Below are 19,650 nucleotides of genomic sequence, written 5' to 3'. Positions count from 1 at the left end.
GTAAGTTGTGTTTAAAAAATGGAGGCAATATTTTTCACAATCTATCAAATAACACCAATTTTCAGTTCTTTATTACAATTTCAACCAACAATGTCTTTTGTAACACCAATGTTCTAAAAACGAAGTATTTTAAATTTCGCGCCAAAGACCAAATTTTCGCGCCAAAGATCAAATTTTCCCGCCATCTACCTGTTACTGTTGGAAGTAAAACATCCAGTGTTTACCGCGCATGTCAATGGGCGGGGCTTCACCTTTCCCCACTCGGTCTATATCCCACTCTACTCGCGTCTTTGTAAACGGTCACGCCTGAGCCGGCGCCTATGAAAAAGAGTGCGCTTCGGCTTTCAGCTTCGGGATCTCGCTCGCTTATAAACGCGCCTTAAGTGTGATTATTTACCGATTTAGGAAATTAAAATATTTAATCCTTACGATGGTTGTAGAATATTCACATCTTCACGCTAGAAATGCCACGCTCATTTTTCAACAAACGAATCAAATATCTCACACCGTCTACTCCCTACGGAACGACCGACGCAATTATCATTTCAGCCCCTTCAAAGAGTGTCACGTCCACTTCCTTTTCCTTCTTAAACATGGACACTCCAGTATATTTCGATCAATAAACATTAGACTCACTGCCCAATTCATAATTTCTCATTCTCGGTTCAATTAGGTGGTGATCTTAATTGTGTTCACTTTGGTCATTCTGTCACTTTTGCTCGTCGTTCATTCCATCGTAACCAACAAATACAAATCGGTGCCCATCAAGAGAGTAGCCAAGAAAATGGCCCGAAAAACCCTGGAAAATGTTTGGGAAAACACGTCGCTCCTCTGCGCCGAACGTAAGCGATTAACCGCATCCCTAACAGTTGATAACAATTGACCCCCCTTGAGCGAACCAGTTTTCTATGAGGAACTCAATTACCAAAGATTATGTCCCCATAACGAAAGATGGCTGGCGCTTTAATCATGCATGATAAAGCGAACTGTTAATTTTCTTCCCTATTTAGCGATTTCCTCCATTTTGCCCCACATTACTTGTCGTCTGCTGGCTTGGTCGTGGCTGATCAGAGTGACTTTCATTCTGTTTTTCTTGGGTTGTTACTTGCGGACGGAGTTCACGATGGAAAACTACAATACCATCGACACCCTCTCAGACTTGATCAAATCGGGAATTCCGCCAGGAATGGCCAAGGATACATACAAACGCCTCCAAGTTTCGGTGAATATCCTACTGTATGTTAAGTTTCTCAAATCTTCCGATGTCATTGCTGCGTATTTACAGGCAGCCCACGACCCGGCTGTTAAAGAATGGCTAGGCGCACAAAGGACAAAACATTTCCGCATTTATTTTGATAGTATCAAGGGCAATTTCATTCCCATTGTTTCCAGTAAAAAAGCTGCAATCACAACGGTCGAATTTACGAAAACGTTCTTCACATTCTTAATGGACTGATAGTATAGAGTTCATCATGAGCAAAGGCGGACTTTACTTTTCGCAAGAAGAAGTCGCGTTCGACTACGTACACACCATGTTCAACACCTCTTGGGTGAATAGCAGTCCCCAACTGCACGAGTCCGTGCAATTGAGGTCGGAAACGAATGTTATCATAAAACCGAAGTGATCTTCTACTAATTAACTTGAAAGACGCAAATCAAATACGTCACGAAACGAAATAGAATTTCTGGATAATACATCCAAATTTCCTATGTTCTTCAAAATAACTGCACTTTACGTCACTTCAAATCCTCTCATTTAACTTAGAGTAGTAATTATGAGAGCGCGGTTGCTCTCTTAGATAAGACCTCATACTGCGTTTAATGTATAAGGGTGGTTTTTTGATTCGATGTAACTTTTTTCCTATCATGGTTACTGTTTTGAAAAAATTCCACTGAACTAAAATTCGGACCCTTAATACGAGATCCCTCCATTAGTTTTTAGTATAGAAAATAAAGTTGCTAAGGGTGGTTTTCATTTCCATAAAAAAATTCAGACATTTTGGCAGAAAAAGGGAAATTTTCCCATAGGAATAACATGGGAAATGTTTGCTGTAATAGCGAAAGTTTCTCGACCATTTTTTGAAGACTATTTATTCGATAGGTCTGAAAATGGTTTTAAATGAAAGGTTGAACATTTTTCTGGCGCCTTATTAAAAACAATTAATATTAAGTATTACTTTTTGTACCTTTAAGCACATACTTAAACTTACGACCTTTTATTCTGTTGGACTTACGTGGTATAATCCTAGCTAAAATCATAGAGAAACGTACTGTTGGACTTAAGCTGTTTTACCGCTAATAGAGCGAAGTTTTTTGTTTACTAAATGCGTCGTCCGCTCTGTTTATGGACGAGCTTAAGGCGAATTTTTTCACTTTTCATCTAAAGGAAGGGGGTTAATTAGTCCCAATTTTATTTTATTCTCGTAAGTTAAACTTCATTATAATTTAATACAAAAGATTTAAAGTTAAGATTTAGCCGATAATTTTTAAATTCACTGATTTCACTAAGCCTCGGTCAAAAGTTCAAGACAGGCTGATTGTACTATTGTAGACTAGAGACCAATTGGCCGTGTTGCGTTCGTTTTAAGGTGTTTCACCTGGTGCCATTGGCCAACGATAGCCGCTAATTAGGTAATTTGTTTAAATTAAATCAATTTTTGTTGTTTAAAGTAGATCAATGCAAACTACGCACAAGGGTTCGTTCCCTGGTTTCTCGACTGGTGCCGTCGAAGATACATTTTTACTGGTAAAATAAATGATAGATTCAATCACACTATCACTAAACTCTGTCACCAAATCAACCAATATTTTTAATTCAGGTCCTTCCAATCATTTGTACTAGGTAACAATTGAATTATTAATTATTTTGCGCCCGTTCTAACGTTACCTAAGAAAACAATAAACAATGGCCAGATTGCCAACGATAAACGCTACAGAGATTATGTTTGGTGCAACCGCCAACGGTAACCACTGCGTAGATCATTTTGTTTGTTTAAATAAGTGGTAAAATAATTGATAGATTAAATCACACGATCACTAAACCCTGTCAACAAACCAACCAATGTTTTTATCCCGGCTCTTGCAATCATTTTTATTAGGTAACAGTTACGTTTTTAATTACTATTTATAACCGCTATTTAGAATAAACCCTTTGGTTTAAATTAGATACATTTTTGATGTTTAAAGTAGATTAATTCAAACTACGCAGAAGGGTTCATTCCCTGGTTTCTAGACTGGTGCCAGCAGCCAACGGTTACCGCTACGAAGATACGTTTTTGCTGGTAAAATAAATGATAGATTCAATCACACTATCACCATCACTAATTCCATTAAAGGGATGTACAGTGTGTTAATTAATTAATATAAATTTTGGATAAATATGTAACACACTATCATTATTAAATTTCTGAAGAGAGGGAAAAAGGTTGAAATTAATTTTTTTTTTTAAATTTAAAAAGCAAATTTAGCGCAGAAAAAACCCAGCACCAGAAGCCTGTGTTATAGAGAACTGCAAAGGCTTTGGGAAAACTCCAACTCCATAGAAAGCCAAGGGACTCCCTCATTTTTGGTCGGAGTTGGAGTTTGGTAAAATAATTAATTTGGCTTTGGGTGGCTTTGGGAATATTATCTCTGTAATGGAACGGAGTCGGAAGGGAGTGGAAATATTTCGAAAACTTATACGGGAGTCGGTAGGGACTGGATTATTGTTGGATTCACGTGGCTTTGGCTGGCGTTGGCATTTATAGTATCCAATTGGAGTTGGTGGCATTGAGAGCCAGCCTTAATATATTCAACCGGAGTTGGGTGGCATTAGTGATATTAGTCAATTTTTTCTCTTTGAATTTCCCACGCGGTAGTTTTGGCGCAAGCGGGATGCATGAAGTTCAACCCCACACAGACGGCACATGACGGTCGCGGCAGGTACAGCCGTCCCTACGCAAAAAAACTCAAATTCATTGCTGTGCGAGAGAAAACGAAACTAAAACTATTTGTTCTTTTTAAGTTAGAGAGTCATAAATTTTTCCGTCGCCTTAGATTTAACGTAAAAAGGAAAACTACAATTATAAACAATGTTCGAGTTTATAATAAAAATAATTGAAAAAATGCAGTGGGATAACGTTGGAAAACCTTCATAATATATAAGTTCATAATGTACCACACGGCCGGCTGGGAAACGTTGGGGTAAATATAAATGAAAATTGGTTAGGCTAAATACTTTTGTGTTTGGAATAAGAAAGTTTGTTGAAGCTCTCATTGGCTTTGGCAGAGATGGAAAACTTGTCGGATATCTCATTAGTTTGGTCAACGATTAGAAAACTTGTCGGATATCTCATTAGTTTGGTCAAGGATTAGAAAACTTGTCTGATATCTCATTAGTTTGGTCAAGGATTAGAAAACTCGCATATCTCATTGGCTTTGGCAGGGATTATAAGAAAACTTGTCGGATTTCTCATTGGCTTTGGCAGGGATTGGAAAAATTCTCAAATTTCACATTGGATTCGGCAGGGATTGGAAATATTATTGAATTTATCAATTGGCTTTGGTAGGGATTGGAAATATTTTTAAATCTGTCAATCGGCTTTGGCAGGGATTGGAATTCGTGTGAAACTTCACAATTGGCTTTGGCAGGGATTGGAATTCGTGTGAAACTTCACAATTGGCTTTGGCAGGGATTCAAAAATGAAATGAACTTTAGTGTGGCGTTAGGGAGGAGTTGAAAATATAACAATGGCGTTAGGGTGGCAGTGGTGTTTGTGACAATTTTACCATTGGAGTTGGCAGGCTTTGGGAATGACTTTTTTCAGTTTCCAGCCCTCTACTGTGTTATAAAATTTTGACAAGATGATTCGTTCAAGAAAGTCTAGAATTAAGTCGCAATAATAGAAGTATTAAATATTTCACCTAAGTCAGCTGACTTGGCCCACTCGATCCATGCTCACGGACGCTGCTCTGCATCTTGCGTCGTGTTACGCGTGATCGAGTGGTCTATGGGCAGGGTAAACAAATACGGGGCTGCCAGGCTGTCTCTTAGACAACAATGATGGCCATTATCCTTTATGAGAAATGTCTCCTTGTCCAGTGTGAGAAATAAGGCGGTGGCACAGGGCAAATGACCAGTTTAAAAATTAAACCACGGGACCACTAAGAAAATTCAAGGGTAATCAGAGTCCAGACATTAACTCAAAAAGTTTAATTGTCCAATTTCTAAGTTTAGCAGACGGCGTCACCTGGTCAATTATTATTATATAGCGCGAGCAGCTTGCATCCATGAGCGCGGGTCGAGTGGGCTATGCTGGCAGGCAGAAACTTTGTCTCAGTTAGACTGCTACAGCGAAAACCGAAAACCAGTAACATAAGTCCAAGCCAGTCATCTGAAAGACTCAAAACGATGACTCTAATTCGTCTGAATTTTAAATATCAGTAGAAATGATTCTAGATAATCCTCACAGTTATTTTAAATATGTTAAGACTCAAGGCCAGGGGATAAAGAAAGTCCAAAATAATTTTATTATGAAAATTTTATGTTTTCAGTGATAAATTAATCTCATTGGTGATAACTGATTAACTGGTACCTGAAAGCATTAGTAACCAACTAGCAATATTAGGTCCCCTATGCTTACGCTCCCCTATATTTATGTTTGTGCTTAGTGCAGATTTTAAAAATGCAACAGACTGAAGAGACAGATATTAATAAAAAATGGCTTAGTGGACAAAAACTAGAAAAAGTAAATGATAAGAGAACAAAATGGAATGACCGAAGTAACAGATATTAAGTGTATTCAGTTTAAAGACGTGATTATAAAACATCAATTATTTGAAAAAAATACTTATCTTCGTTTCTTTCACCAAAATTACATCTGCATTGTTTTCGAAAGACAGATTATTCATTCTATATATCCTTTTTAGTATTAACAGTTTTCGAATGAAAAGGATTAGAATAAATATCCGAGTATGAATATGGTATATTTTAAAAGGTTCCTCTTTTCGAACTTAAGAGAAAACGTTGTTTAAACCGACTAAATGCAACCGAAGGATGAAATTTTATCTTTCATAATGATTAACATTTTAAACGTCGCTTTAGGGTGCTTTGGTTTAGCGCTTGCATTTATACGACCACGATTCGATTGGGCCCCATTTTTCGGGTCGACAATTTTAAATGTTTTATAAATCAATCATTAAAATTTGGATAAAAGATATTATTAACAAAAAAACCTTTGGTATATTATTGAGTGCGTGAGAACTGTTTTAAAAGTTGTGATTGAATTAGTTTGGTACGACTTCGACTTGCTATTTATGAGGAACACATTGTAGAGCAAACGTATAACACGAAACACGTAAATGGACACCGAAAAATGGTGGGCTGCGTATTTATTTCACTATTGGGCTTAGTTTCCAGTATTAAAAATTATTGTAGTTCAAATTAAAAGCTGCAATTGTTTTAAATATCACTAACGAGGAACTGTGACTATCATGGTCTACACTGGAAATCAAGCTGTAAATATAAACGATGCCTGTTATATAGTAAAGCTTTGACACGAACCATTTTGAAAAGAATGGAAAATTTCATGATACAAAATTTTTGGGCTAATGCAATTTTGGTGAAAAAAACGAAGATAAGTATTTTTTTTAAAGTAATTGATGTTTCATAATCGTGTCTTTAAACTGAAAACATTTAATATCTGGTACTCGGTCATTCCATTTTGTTCTCTTATCATTTACTTTTTCTACTCTTTATCCACTAAGACATTTTTTATTAATTTCAAATTTTGCGTTCAATCGAGATTGAGGGCACTGAATTTAAATTAAATTTGTCTATTTTTAATATTTTTAACCATAAATGATGGGCCCATCATTGCACAAAGCCATCCAGTTTCTGCAATTATCTTTATTTGACTAAGGGGGCTATAAGACTGAAATCTGACCCCTTTATGTGTGGCAACATAAAAGGTTAATTTGTTTAAAGGGATATTTTCATGTTAATTTATGGTAACCAATCATAAAAAAATGATAAAAATCGGTAGAGTTTGAAGCAAGGATTCCGAATATATATACATTGTCACGACCCCCAAGACTCCCCCCTTCAGCCGGAGAACCAAGCCCCATCATCCCCATCATCATCGGAAGCACGCCAACCCACGGGCCAATCAGGGAACAGCTCCTGCACGAAAGCACGGCAATCCCCGAGCCAGGCCCTATAAAAAGGGGCTCCGGCGAAGGAAGGAATTACAGTTCCAGCTCAACCGTTCCAGACCATGTAGCCGAACTCTCTGACCTAACCGCAGCCGACGACGACCGACCCGCCGCAGCCGACGACGACCGACCAGCCGCCGCCGACGACGACCGACTAGCCGCAGCCGACGACGACCGATCAACCTCAGCCGACGATCGACCCGCCACAATCAGCGACGACGGAGACGACACGGAAGAGTATTCCTACGAGGCTACCGGCCCCGACCTACCGCCCGCTCCCGCTTCGGATCCCGTGGCCAGTATTGGCCCTACCCGTTACGCTCTCCGAGCTCGCGCTACTATAAACTACAAAGAATAACTGTATAATTCCCGTTTCCACCAATAAAGACTTATTACTTGCAAAACAGTCGTTACAATATATATATGTTCAGCCCGCCACCATCTAAGCTCCTCCTCCTTTCTTATTCTATCCTAAAAACCCCCGTTCTAAAATCAAACCGAGGCGAGAAGGAACGCCGGTTTGTTTCTTAATAGTTAGTTCGTTTTTGGTTCCCAAACAGTTAGTTCGCACCTTTTGTTTAAACGGGTCAGTTCGTTTTTAGTTCTCGAACAGTTAGTTCGCTTTTGTTTCTCACGGGACCAGGCACGGGTCCGTACTCGGTTTAAAGTATTTTCGAAAACGAAACAAATTGTACTCCGCGTAATACCGCGATTTCCAAACTTGGATCTGGTTAATTTTGAAGTTAAAAAGAAATCGAATCAATAAAAATTTATTCAAAGAGCAACACAAGGTATGTTAGTTTTCCTTTGGATTAAATTCCCTTACGGGACGATAGTGACGGGTTTGAGTTAGGCCTACACAACTCCCCTCGCTATTGTACATAAGGGACTTGTAGCGCGACCCCTCCTACGACCGGCCGATAGTTCTTTTCCGAGGGGGTACCGTTACAAATGGTGCCGTGCCCGTCTTTCTGGGTCTCGGTCTCTTTTTTTGGCGGGGTGCTCGGGCCCGATTCGCGTACTTAGATTCAGGTTAGTTCAAGTTTAGACAGAACGCCGCCATATTGGATTCCTGCCTTCTAGAACATTCGAGAAGGATTTTCCAATTTTATTTTTCGAGTTATAACCTTATAACTTAATTGATTAAATTGAAGTTAATTATTTTGGAATTACATGCGCGTTAGATAATATTATTTTTATGAATTAAATGAACTCACCCGAATCGTGCCCAATTTCGAAATTATACCGCGAAAGAAACGATACAGAATCCTCTTCAGCTTCGGGAAATATTTCGGAATCATCGGGATCGACATTACCGTTAGCTAAGCCTAACATCGTGATCGCGGATATTATACGCCCTCCAAAATTGCGTGATTTAAATATGGCATATGCCCAAAACCCAAATAACGATTCCCCATGGGACGATAATCTGGATTTAACCCCATACTTCAATACCAAGGAAGAAAGACCTAGACACGAGGAAAATTTAGCCCCATTTGATAACATAAGTCAAAGTTATTACCCCCAGGGGAGTAGCCTCATTAGAAACAGACATGCGGGGAGTATCCCCGATTTAGTTGCGTTAAGTGGGATAACTAGACCCAGTCTACTCAAACCAGACCCACCCAAACAAAAGGTAGAGGTTAAATTAAATGCACATGAAAAGGCAAAGCAGTCTCTGAATAGTTGGGTTTCCTCAAGGAAAATTATAGCAAAAGCCACGTCAAATGCAAATATTTCACCAGTCAAAGTAACTACGATCGCCCCCAGTGGGTAATTTCCACGTAGAAGTTCGGTCACATATACAAATGCCCCTAGTAGGCCAAATAGACCAAATCCAATAAACCCTGGACAAACCCAGAACCCTTCGGGACATATTCCACAGGGCATTCCCCAGAGGACAACCTCACGGTACACAAGGTACTATTAAGCCCCAAGGGACATCAAACCCTCATCCCCAGAGTAGTCCAAATATTGGAGGTGCCCAGCAGGCAGCCTTCCTAGCGTCAGTCCTACAATCCTTTTCAAACCTGGCAGTATCAAACCAGGGTAACGTAAAGGGTTTAGAACCCTCTGAGAGATTAGCTTTTTATGGTAGAAAAGAGGAAAGTGTCCCCGAGTTCCTAAAACAATTCGAAGAATATGCGAGCATACTAAGTGACGATGATAAGATGCTGTTCATGCCACTCCTGTTAAGGGACAATGCCCTATATTGGTATCGTTCTCTCCCCCAAGGAGTAGATTGGGCAGAATTGAAGGTACGAATGAAGCGTCATTATATAGTTAAGGATGAGGGAGCTAAGGCCCGAATAGCTTTACATAATAGACGACAAGGACAAAATGAATCCATCTTTGGCTATTTTGTGAGGGTATACCAAAATTTACATCCCCCAATACCGGAAGATGAACTACTCCTCATAATTAAACAAAATTTAAGAATGGAATTTAAAGGGTTACTTATGGTCCTACCAGCGCAAACGTTGTCCGATTTGCACGAGGTTTGCTTACAAATAGATCAAACGTTTGAGTTAGATCAAACCTCCTCATCACAAGACAACCCCAATTCTGTCCCACAACAAAATAGGGATGTTAGAGAACAATCACTACAACAGATCCCACCATATCTAGCCCCCAGGAAAAAAGTAAATCAAGGGAACATCCCGAACATGGGAACTCATACTAACATGGACATCCCGCATGGGAACAATAACAATCCCCACCAGGAAGGATATTACAATCCTCCCCCTGTCCAAAATGATTCCCAAAACTACTCGAATCAATATTACCCAACCAAGGCAACCCCACCTTGCGTCGAGACCTCCACGAAGAAGAAGCCTACCCAGAGATTTTTCTCATCAAACTCGAGTCTTTGAGAGAACGAATCCTGAAATTGAGCCTAGAGAGAAGCAACCTCAGCAAAATGAAATGCAACTCGTCCCAAGACGTCCACAGAATCAAGTCCAGGAGAACCAAGATCCTCCGAGAGTCACTCAGGACGACCGTCCACTCACTTGTTTCAACTGCGGTGGCTTACGTCACTATGCCCGTGAATGTCCATCACCGAGGGTGGAGAGACAAAGAGGTCCGTTTCCGGGAAACGCCAACCCGGGAGGGAATCCCAGAGGACGTCTTCCTCCCGCCAACCAATAGTCCCGCAGGAAGAAAACCGAAGTGTGGCAAGACCACCGTTACAATTGGCCACAATTCGACGAAGTAGAAGACCCCACAAAAGAAATACACACCTAATAAACATTAACTTTGAACACACAACCATACAAACTAGAATAGATAATGGTGCAGAAGTTTCCATGATTAGTTTAGACCAATGGCGGGCCATACAAAGATTTCGAGGTGATGTCAGATTAGAACCGATCTCAGAAAAATCCGAATGTATCGTAATGGGAAATGGGCAATACTCTTTCACTAAGGGCTCAACCGTACTAGAATTCGAAATTAAATTTCAATAACATATAACGAGGAGGTTTAGCCAAGAGTTCCACATCGTCCCTTCACTTCTCTGCGATGCAATATTAGGCCAAGATTTTCTAGAAAACTGGAAAACTATTATCGATTTTGGAAACTTAACATGTAACATTGATGGACTAGTACTGAAACTCGTAGAAATAACAGAGGATAAGCTTCCTCCCTCACCTCAAATGGTCTCTAACGTTAATGAAGCGGTTGAATCAACCTCTCTCTCATATAAGCAGAAGAGAGAGTTAAAAGAACTCCTCCGATTCCCGGAACTTTTTAGTGACAAGTTAGGAAGAACCAGCTTAGTGGTCCACGAAATACACACCGAAAATGCTAAGCCGATACACAAGAGACCATATCGAGTTAGTGATGCCAAGAAAAAATCATTGAACAAAGCATCTACGACATGCTTAAGGATGGGATCATTAAGCCATCTACGTCTCCATGGGCCTTGCCAGTAGTGATCCTAGAGCAAGACGACGGATCCGGTACAGGCAAGAAAAAATACCGTTTCAGCAAAGATGTCAGAGAATTAAATTCCATCACCACAAAGGATCCATATCCGACTCCGAGAATCGATGAAACTCTCAATAAATTGGGAAAACCCAAATACATCACCGCATTGGATTTGAAATCAGGATACTGGCAAAATGAAAAGGAACTAGGAAGCGCGCCAAAGACAGCTTTCATAACGCATGCGGGCAAATACGAATTCAACGTATTACCTTTCGGACTTTGCAACGCGCCAAGTACCTTTCAACGCCTAATGGACGAAGTCTTCCGAGATGGAGAAAAATTTGCTATCGTCGTGTATCTCGACGACATTCTTATTGCCTCCGAGACATGGAAAGAGCAGAAGAACGCTCTGGAATACGTAATGAATAAACTAAAGAACGCTGGTTTAACCCTTCAGTTGAAGAAATGCCGCTTCGCCCAATCGGAAGCAGTCGTTCTGGGGCACGTAATTAACGAAACCGGAATTTACATAGATCCTTCCAAGGTTGATGCCATCAAGAAATATCCTCAGCCAAAGGCACTGAGACAACTCCAAAGATTCCTTGGAATGGCCGGATGGCATCATAGATCCATACCTCACTATTCAAAACTAGCCACTCCACTCAATAAATTGAAGAAGAAAGGCGTCAAGTTCACATGGGGTCCTGATCAAGAGGAATCTTTTCAGAAGATAAAAGATGCCATCTGCAGTTCACCACCATTGGCCGCTTATAAACCCGATGCTCCGAGCATATTAACAACAGATGCGTCAGACGCCGGCTTGGGAGCAATGCTCTCTCAAGTGCAAGAAGGAATCGAAGTCCCTATAGCATATGCCAGCCGAAATCTCCGAAATGCGGTAGCAAAGTACAGTACTTCCGAAAAGGAATGTCTAGCAATCTATTGGGCCATTGGACATTTCCGCCCTTACCTGGAAAGTAAACCTTTTACAGTCGTAACAGATCACAAGGCGTTACAATGGCAATTTGGACTCTAAGAACCAAACTCAAAACTTGTCAGATGGGCAATGTATCTACAGACGTTCGATTTCAAGGTTCAACATAAGAAGGGAGTCGAAAACGTCGTAGCCGACGCCCTCTCGCGAGCTCCAATAAGACTGTTCGCCATGTCGGTAGCCTCCACCATGGAAGAAGATAATCAGATCAAGTCATCGGAAGAATCGACCGCACCATCGGATCATTCACACGTCGCGTACATTTTACCACCTTACCCTCACGCGAATTTTCATATCTTCGATCGCGATGACATCATTACCGCTCAAGGAGAAGATCCAGTTATTCGCGAAATCATTGAACAATTTCGACAAGATAATCCTCCAGACAACGCAGATTACGAGATGGTAAACAACCTCGTGTACCGAAAAGCGTCGGGAGTTCGTCCAGCGAGGATTTATCTACCACAATTTCTCAGAAGAGAGGCCATGAGACTCTTACATGATCATCCCCTCTCTGCCCATAGAGGAAAATACAAGACAAGAGAAAAAGTAGGACACAGATACTGGTGGCCCGATCTCGACAAGGACGTCAGACAATATGTCAAGGAGTGCGTCCTTTGCCAACAGTATAACATCAGTAACCGTAGGACTCCTGGTCTTATGATATCTACAGTTCCGACTGGACCCTTCGACAAAATAGGAGTTCATATCATGGGACCCTTTCCGATCAGCAGAAGAGGATACCGATTTCTTCTCGTCTTTACGGATTACATGACGAAATTCGTGAAACTAGTCCCTTTAAAAAGAATAACAGCCGATGCTTGCGCCCTCGCCTTGAAGAACTTCGTATGTCGATGGGGAGCACCGAAACAAATCCTAAGTGACAGAGGAACGCAGTTCGTGTCCTCCCTATGGCACAACACGTGCAAACTATTCAACATCGGACCAATACACACTTCACCGTATCACCCTCAGTCGAACATCACTGAGCGAGTGAACCGAGTTCTTGGAGAGACCATCTCCATATATGTCGAGAACAATCACAGAACGTGGGATGAAACCCTGAACGCTCTAGCGTTCGCGATAAACTCGGCTCCCCACGAGACGACCAAAAGATCTCCCTTTTACCTAAACATGGGACGAGAACCGAGACTCCCATAGGACATCGACATAGGGATGCCCATCGAGGAACTTGAAGATCGTTCGGAGACCCTGAAAACCTTGAAGTATCAGTGGAAATTAACTAAGACTTTCTCCAAATTGGCTCAAGCCAAACAGAAAAATACTATGATCTCAGAAGAGAAGATCTAGAATTCGACATTGGGACAATCGTTTGGAAATTGACTCATCCCCTATCAAACGCTAACTTGGGACGAATGGCCAAGCTATGTCCAAAATGGACAGGTCCCTACAAGATCATAGAGAAAAGAAGTCCACTAGTTTATGTTCTAGAAGACATGATCTCGGGACAAAAGACCGGTCCCATCAACATATCACAACTCAAATTGTAACAAACCCCGGAAGTTCCGTTAGAGGACAACGAAGAGACGCCTTCTCCAGGAGAAGAGTCGAGAGAACCAGCCGAAATTGAAACCAACACTGACAAACAGATCCCGGGAGCTGAAAACAATCAACCCGAAGCACGTATCTCTCCACGAAGACCAAGCGCGCCAGCTCCAGAGAGAGTACCGCCTCAAAAGGTAACAGAAGATCTCCCCGGAGAAATCGTTCAGGAAAATGAAAACACTATCCCGAAGGAACCTTTTCCTCCAGAAAGAGTAACAAACACGCCACCTCCTGAAGGAACACCTCCCCAAGAAATACCCCAGGAAAGACCTCAACCTTCCTCCGAGTCCTTCGAGGAAATTGTGGAGATGATCGGACCTTTTCGATTTGTGGACAAGATACCGGAAACAAGATCTAAAGAACCGGGACCAACGGAAGAAGTCCGACCAACGGAAGAAGGTCAAAAGAATATAGTCAGTCCGGAAGTGACACATCTGGAAGCCGCACCACTGACCCCTGAACCCCAGGTTCCAGTGGAATCTTCAAGACCTGAAAGAGAAAAGAGAGACCACCCGACGACGACAACAACCGAAGGCGTTCAACCCCGAAAGAAAGCTCTTCGAAAATTGAGGACATCAACGGATGTAGAGCGAATGTCTGAACCGGAACAGGAGAAGAGATGTCCTACAACCACTTTGTCCGCCGCTCCGGAACCAACTCCAAAACCTGCGAGGAAGACATTGAGTAGCAGTATCTCTAGTGACGAGCCAGAGATCCCCGATCTCCGCAAAAGAAGTCACCCCACTACCACGTCTTCTGTCAGGGGAAGGAGAAAGAAGCCGTTGCGGAAAGTATCGAGTAGCAGAAATACATCGATGAAAGAAACATCCGTTCCTCATCCGCAAGCAAAACCCCGAAGAAAAGATCGTCCACCAGATCAGCGTCGAGACCAACTAAGTTCCTCGTCGGACGAGATAGACAGGACGGAAGACAGACAACGAAGAAGAAAGCGAATGAGAGCTACGACGACAAGCTCGTCCACAAAGCCCGTGAAAAAGACGCCGAAAATTCATACTATATCAACTAGTCCCGAAGGCGAACCCCCTCGACCGACAAACGAAGCAATTTCGACGTCGCCATCAGCTGCGAGCCAAAACCCTTTAGTTCCCATGGATGAACTGTCAGAGTCCACAAGTACTGGAGAAGATATTCACTCTCCCGAAACTCCGGCTATTGCAGAACAGTTCCCCACGAACTACGAGAAACCATTCAAGTCGGGATGGGTTCGAGACCTGTGTTATAGACACACAGTCCAGCCAGGCAAAGTAGACCTAGACGTATACTATTATCCACCGGGAAGAAAGAGTCGCATGCTATGCTCAACAAATGAAGTTTCGCAGTACCTACGCACTAACAACATTAGTGACCTAGACCCTATTAATCAAAACTGTCATTGTAGACAAAGACCGGAAAGTTTAAAAGATAAGTGTAGAAAATTAATTGTCTACAGTAACAGATATTCAAATTTTCACTTTTGAAGACATGATTATAAAACATCAATTATATTAAAAAAATTGTTATCTTACTTTTTTTCACCAAAATTACTTCAGTAAAATATTTTAACATGAAACATGCGCATCATTTTAAAAATAGTACGCGTTTGCATTTTATATTCTCTCAAAAAGTAACAATTATGTTGACAATTTGGCCCTATAAAGAGAATTAAATGGACTGAAAATCGTTGAGAGCTAATAAAATAAAACACGTTAAGAATTATAAAGTTTTCGAAGTTTTAAAAATTAACGTGCTATATAGCTCTCAAAATATGACGATCAATCTATAGATCTTTTCGACACTAATAACTAAATCACAATGAAAAGGCGTATGTTATTTTCCACTTCGAAATATTTCCAATTTTAAAATATAAAAATTTAAACTCTTCAAGCGAAATCTTTCAGATATCAGTTAGTCGAAAGTAAAACTTAGTATCAAGCTAAAATCCCTTAAACTCTTGTAGGTGGCATTTCTCATGGAATACTATTGAGAGAAAAATACTTAGGTAAAAAGTGGTGAAAAATATTTTGGGCAAATGAAATTTTGGTGAAAAAAAGTAAGATAACAATTTTTTTAAAATAATTGATGTTTTATAATCATGTCTTCAAAAGTGAAAATTTGAATATCTGTTACTTTAGACAATTAATTTTCTACACTTATCTTTTAAACTTTCCGGTCTTTGTCTACAATGACAGTTTTGATTAATATCTGTAACTTTAGTCTTAATATTAATTAAAATTAAAATTGTTAAGAAACCATAGGAGAGAAAACGTCTTAGGGCGTCGCGCGTCCATCGGTAATCTAAATTAATTACCAGTAGTCGGTATTCGGGCTTAATTACCAGTCGTCGGTATTCGGGCTTAATTACCAGTCGTCGGTAATCTAGCTTAATTACCAGTCGTCGGTAATCTAGCATAATTACCAGTCGTCGCTGATCTAGCTAATTTACCAGTCGTCGGTAATCTAGCTTAATTACCAGTCGTCGGTAATCTAGCTTAATTACCAGTCGTCGGTAATCTAGCTTAATTACCAGTCGTCGGTAATCTAGCTTAATTACCGGTCGTCGGTAATCTAGCTTAATTACCAGTTGTCGGTAATCTAGCTTAATTAACAGTCGTCGGTAATCTAGCTTAATTAACAGTCGTTGGTAATCTAGCTTAATTAACAGTCGTCGGTAATCTAGCTAAATTACCAGTCGTCGGTAATCTAGCTTAATTAACAGTCGTCGGTAATCTAGCTAAATTACCAGTCGTCGGTAATCTAGCTTAATTACCAGTCGTCGGTAATCAAGCTTAATCACCAGTCGTCGGTAATCTAGCTTAATCACCAGACGTCGGTAATCTAGCTTAATCACCAGTTGTCGGTAATCTAGCTTAATTACCAGTAGTCGGTAATCTAGCTTAATTACCAGTCGTCTTTAATCTAGCTTAATTACCAGTCGTCGGTAATCTAGCTTAATTACCAGTCGTCGGTAATCTAGCTTAATTACCAGTCGTCGGTAATCTAGCTTAATTACCAGTCGTCTGTAATCTAGCTTAATTACCAGTCGTCGGTAATCTAGCTTAATTACCAGTCGTCGGTAATCTAGCTTAATCACCAGTCGTCGGTAATCTAGCTTAATCACCAGTCGTCGGTAATCTAGCTTAATCACCAGTCGTCGGTAATCTAGCTTAATCAGCAGTCGTCGGTAATCTAGCTTAATCAGCAGTCGTCGGTAATCTAGCTTAATCAGCAGTCGTCGGTAATCTAGCTTAATCAGCAGTCGTCTGTAATCTAGCTTAATCATCAGTTGTCGGTAAAATAGCTTATTCAGCAGTCGTCGGTAATCTAGCTTAATCACCAGTAGTCGGTAAAATAGCTTAATCACCAGTCGTCGGTAATCTAGCTTAATCACCAGTCGTCGGTAATCAAGCTTAATTACCAGTCGTCGGTAATCTAGCTTAATTTCCAGTCGTCGGTGATCTAGCTAATTTACCAGTCATCGGTGATCTAGCTAAATTACCAGTCGTCGTTGATCTACCTAAATTACCAGTCGTCGGTAATGTAGCTTAATTACCAGTCGTCGGTAATCTAGCTTAATTACCAGTCGTCGGTAATCTAGCTTAATTACCAGTCGTCGGTAATGTAGCTTAATTACCAGTCGTCGGTAATCTAGCTTAATTACCAGTCGTCGGTAAAATAGCTTAATCACCAGTCGTCGGTAATCTAGCTTAATTACCAGTCGTCGGTAATCTAGCTTAATCACCAGTCGTCGGTAATCTAGCTTAATTACCAGTCGTCGGTAATCTAGCTTAATCACCAGACGTCGGTAATCTAGCTTAATCACCAGTCGTCGGTAATCTAGCTTAATTACCAGTACTCGGTAATCTAGCTTAATTACCAGTCGTCGGTAATCTAGCTTAGTTACCAGTCGTCGGTAATCTAGCTTAATTACCAGTCGTCTGTAATCTAGCTTAATTACCAGTCGTCGGTAATCTAGCTTAATTACCAGTCGTCGGTAATCTAGCTTAATCACCAGTCGTCGGTAATCTAGCTTAATCACCAGTCGTCGGTAATCTAGCTTAATCACCAGTCGTCGGTAATCTAGCTTAATCAGCAGTCGTCGGTAATCTAGCTTAATCAGCAGTCGTCGGTAAAATAGCTTAATCAGCAGTCGTCGGTAATCTAGCTTAATCACCAGTAGTCGGTAAAATAGCTTAATCACCAGTCGTCGGTAATCTAGCTTAATCACCAGTCGTCGGTAATCTAGCTTAATTACCAGTCGTCGGTAATCTAGCTTAATTACCAGTCGTCGGTGATCTAGCTAATTTACCAGTCGTCGGTGATCTAGCTAAATTACCAGTCGTCGGTAATCTAGCTTAATTACCATTCGTCGGTAATCTAGCTTAATTACCAGTCGTCGGTAATGTAGCTTAATTACCAGTCGTCGGTAATCTAGCTTAATTACCAGTCGTCGGTAATCTAGCTGAATCACCAGTAGTCGGTAAAATAGCTTAATCACCAGTCGTCGGTAGTCTAACTGAATCACCAGTCGTTGGTAATCTAGCTTAATTACCAGTCGTCGGTAATCTAGCATAATTACCAGTCGTCGGTGATCTAGCTAATTTACCAGTCGTCGGTGATCTAGCTAAATTACCAGTCGTCCGTAATCTAGCATAATTACCAGTCGTCGGTGATCTAGCTAATTTACCAGTCGTCGGTGATCTAGCTAAATTACCAGTCGTCGGTGATCTAGCTAAATTACCAGTCGTCGGTAATCTAGCTTAATTACCTGTCGTCGGTAATCTAGCTTAATTACCTGTCGTCGGTAATCTAGCTTAATTACCTGTCGTCGGTAATCTAGCTTAATTACCAGTCGTCGGTAATGTAGCTTAATTACCAGTCGTCGGTAATCTAGCTTAATTAACAGTCGTCGCTAATCTAACTGAATCACCAGTCGTTGGTAATCTAGCTTAATTACCAGTCGTCGGTAATCTAGCATAATTACCAGTCGTCGGTGATCTAGCTAATTTACCAGTCGTCGGTGATCTAGCTAAATTACCAGTCGTCGGTAATCTAGCATAATTACCAGTCGTCGGTGATCTAGCTAATTTACCAGTCGTCGGTGATCTAGCTAAATTACCAGTCGTCGGTGATCTAGCTAAATTACCAGTCGTCGGTAATCTAGCTTAATTACCTGTCGTCGGTAATCTAGCTTAATTACCTGTCGTCGGTAATCTAGCTTAATTACCTGTCGTCGGTAATCTAGCTTAATTACCAGTCGTCGGTAATGTAGCTTAATTACCAGTCGTCGGTAATCTAGCTTAATTAACAGTCGTCGCTAATCTAACTGAATCACCAGTCGTCGGTAATCTAGCTTAATTACCAGTCGTCGGTAATCTAGCATAATTACCAGTCGTCGGTAATCTAACTGAATCACCAGTCGTCGGTAATCTAGCTTAATTACCAGTCGTCGGTAATCTAGCATAATTACCAGTCGTCGGTGATCTAGCTAATTTACCAGTCGTCTGTGATCTAGCTAAATTACCAGTCGTCGGTGATCTAGCTAAATTACCAGTCGTCGGTAAAATAGCTTAATCAGCAGTCGTCGGCAATCTAGCTTAATCACCAGTATTCGGTAATCTAGCTTAATTACCAGTCGTCGGTGATCTAGGTAATTTACCAGTCGTCGGTGATCTAGCTAAATTACCAGTCGTCAGTGATCTAGCTTAATTACCAGTCGTCGGTAATGTAGCTTAATTACCAGTCGTCGGTAATCTAGCTTAATTACCAGTCGTCGGTAATCTAGCTGAATCACCAGTAGTCGGTAAAATAGCTTAATCACCAGTCGTCGGTAGTCTAACTGAATCACCAGTCGTTGGTAATCTAGCTTAATTACCAGTCGTCGGTAATCTAGCATAATTACCAGTCGTCGGTGATCTAGCTAATTTACCAGTCGTCGGTGATCTAGCTAAATTACCAGTCGTCCGTAATCT

At 40.9% G+C, this 19,650-nt stretch overlaps 2 long non-coding RNA genes across 3 annotated transcripts; both read left to right on the top strand.

Annotated features, from left to right (window-relative positions):
- Window positions 1-2,393: 2,393 nt before the first annotated feature.
- On the top strand, window positions 2,394-2,645 carry LOC149655941 (uncharacterized). The gene is made up of 2 exons (XR_016370315.1): window positions 2,394-2,423; window positions 2,510-2,645. It is a non-coding gene; the product is annotated as an uncharacterized LOC149655941 (long non-coding RNA).
- Window positions 2,646-2,899: 254 nt separating this feature from the next.
- Window positions 2,900-3,413, top strand: LOC149655940 (uncharacterized). Of its 2 annotated transcripts, none has more exons than XR_016370314.1 (2): window positions 2,900-3,098; window positions 3,190-3,413. It is a non-coding gene; the product is annotated as an uncharacterized LOC149655940 (long non-coding RNA). The 2 variants fall into 2 exon arrangements; XR_016370313.1 differs by having other exon boundaries at window positions 3,166-3,413.
- Window positions 3,414-19,650: the final 16,237 nt, after the last annotated feature.

Source organism: Phalangium opilio, unplaced genomic scaffold, assembly GCF_054372755.1.
Source record: "Phalangium opilio isolate 3A_F unplaced genomic scaffold, DU_Popi_V2 ptg000078l_1, whole genome shotgun sequence".
Lineage (NCBI taxonomy): Eukaryota > Metazoa > Arthropoda > Arachnida > Opiliones > Phalangiidae > Phalangium > Phalangium opilio.
This window is presented reverse-complemented; position numbering and strand designations above follow the sequence as displayed.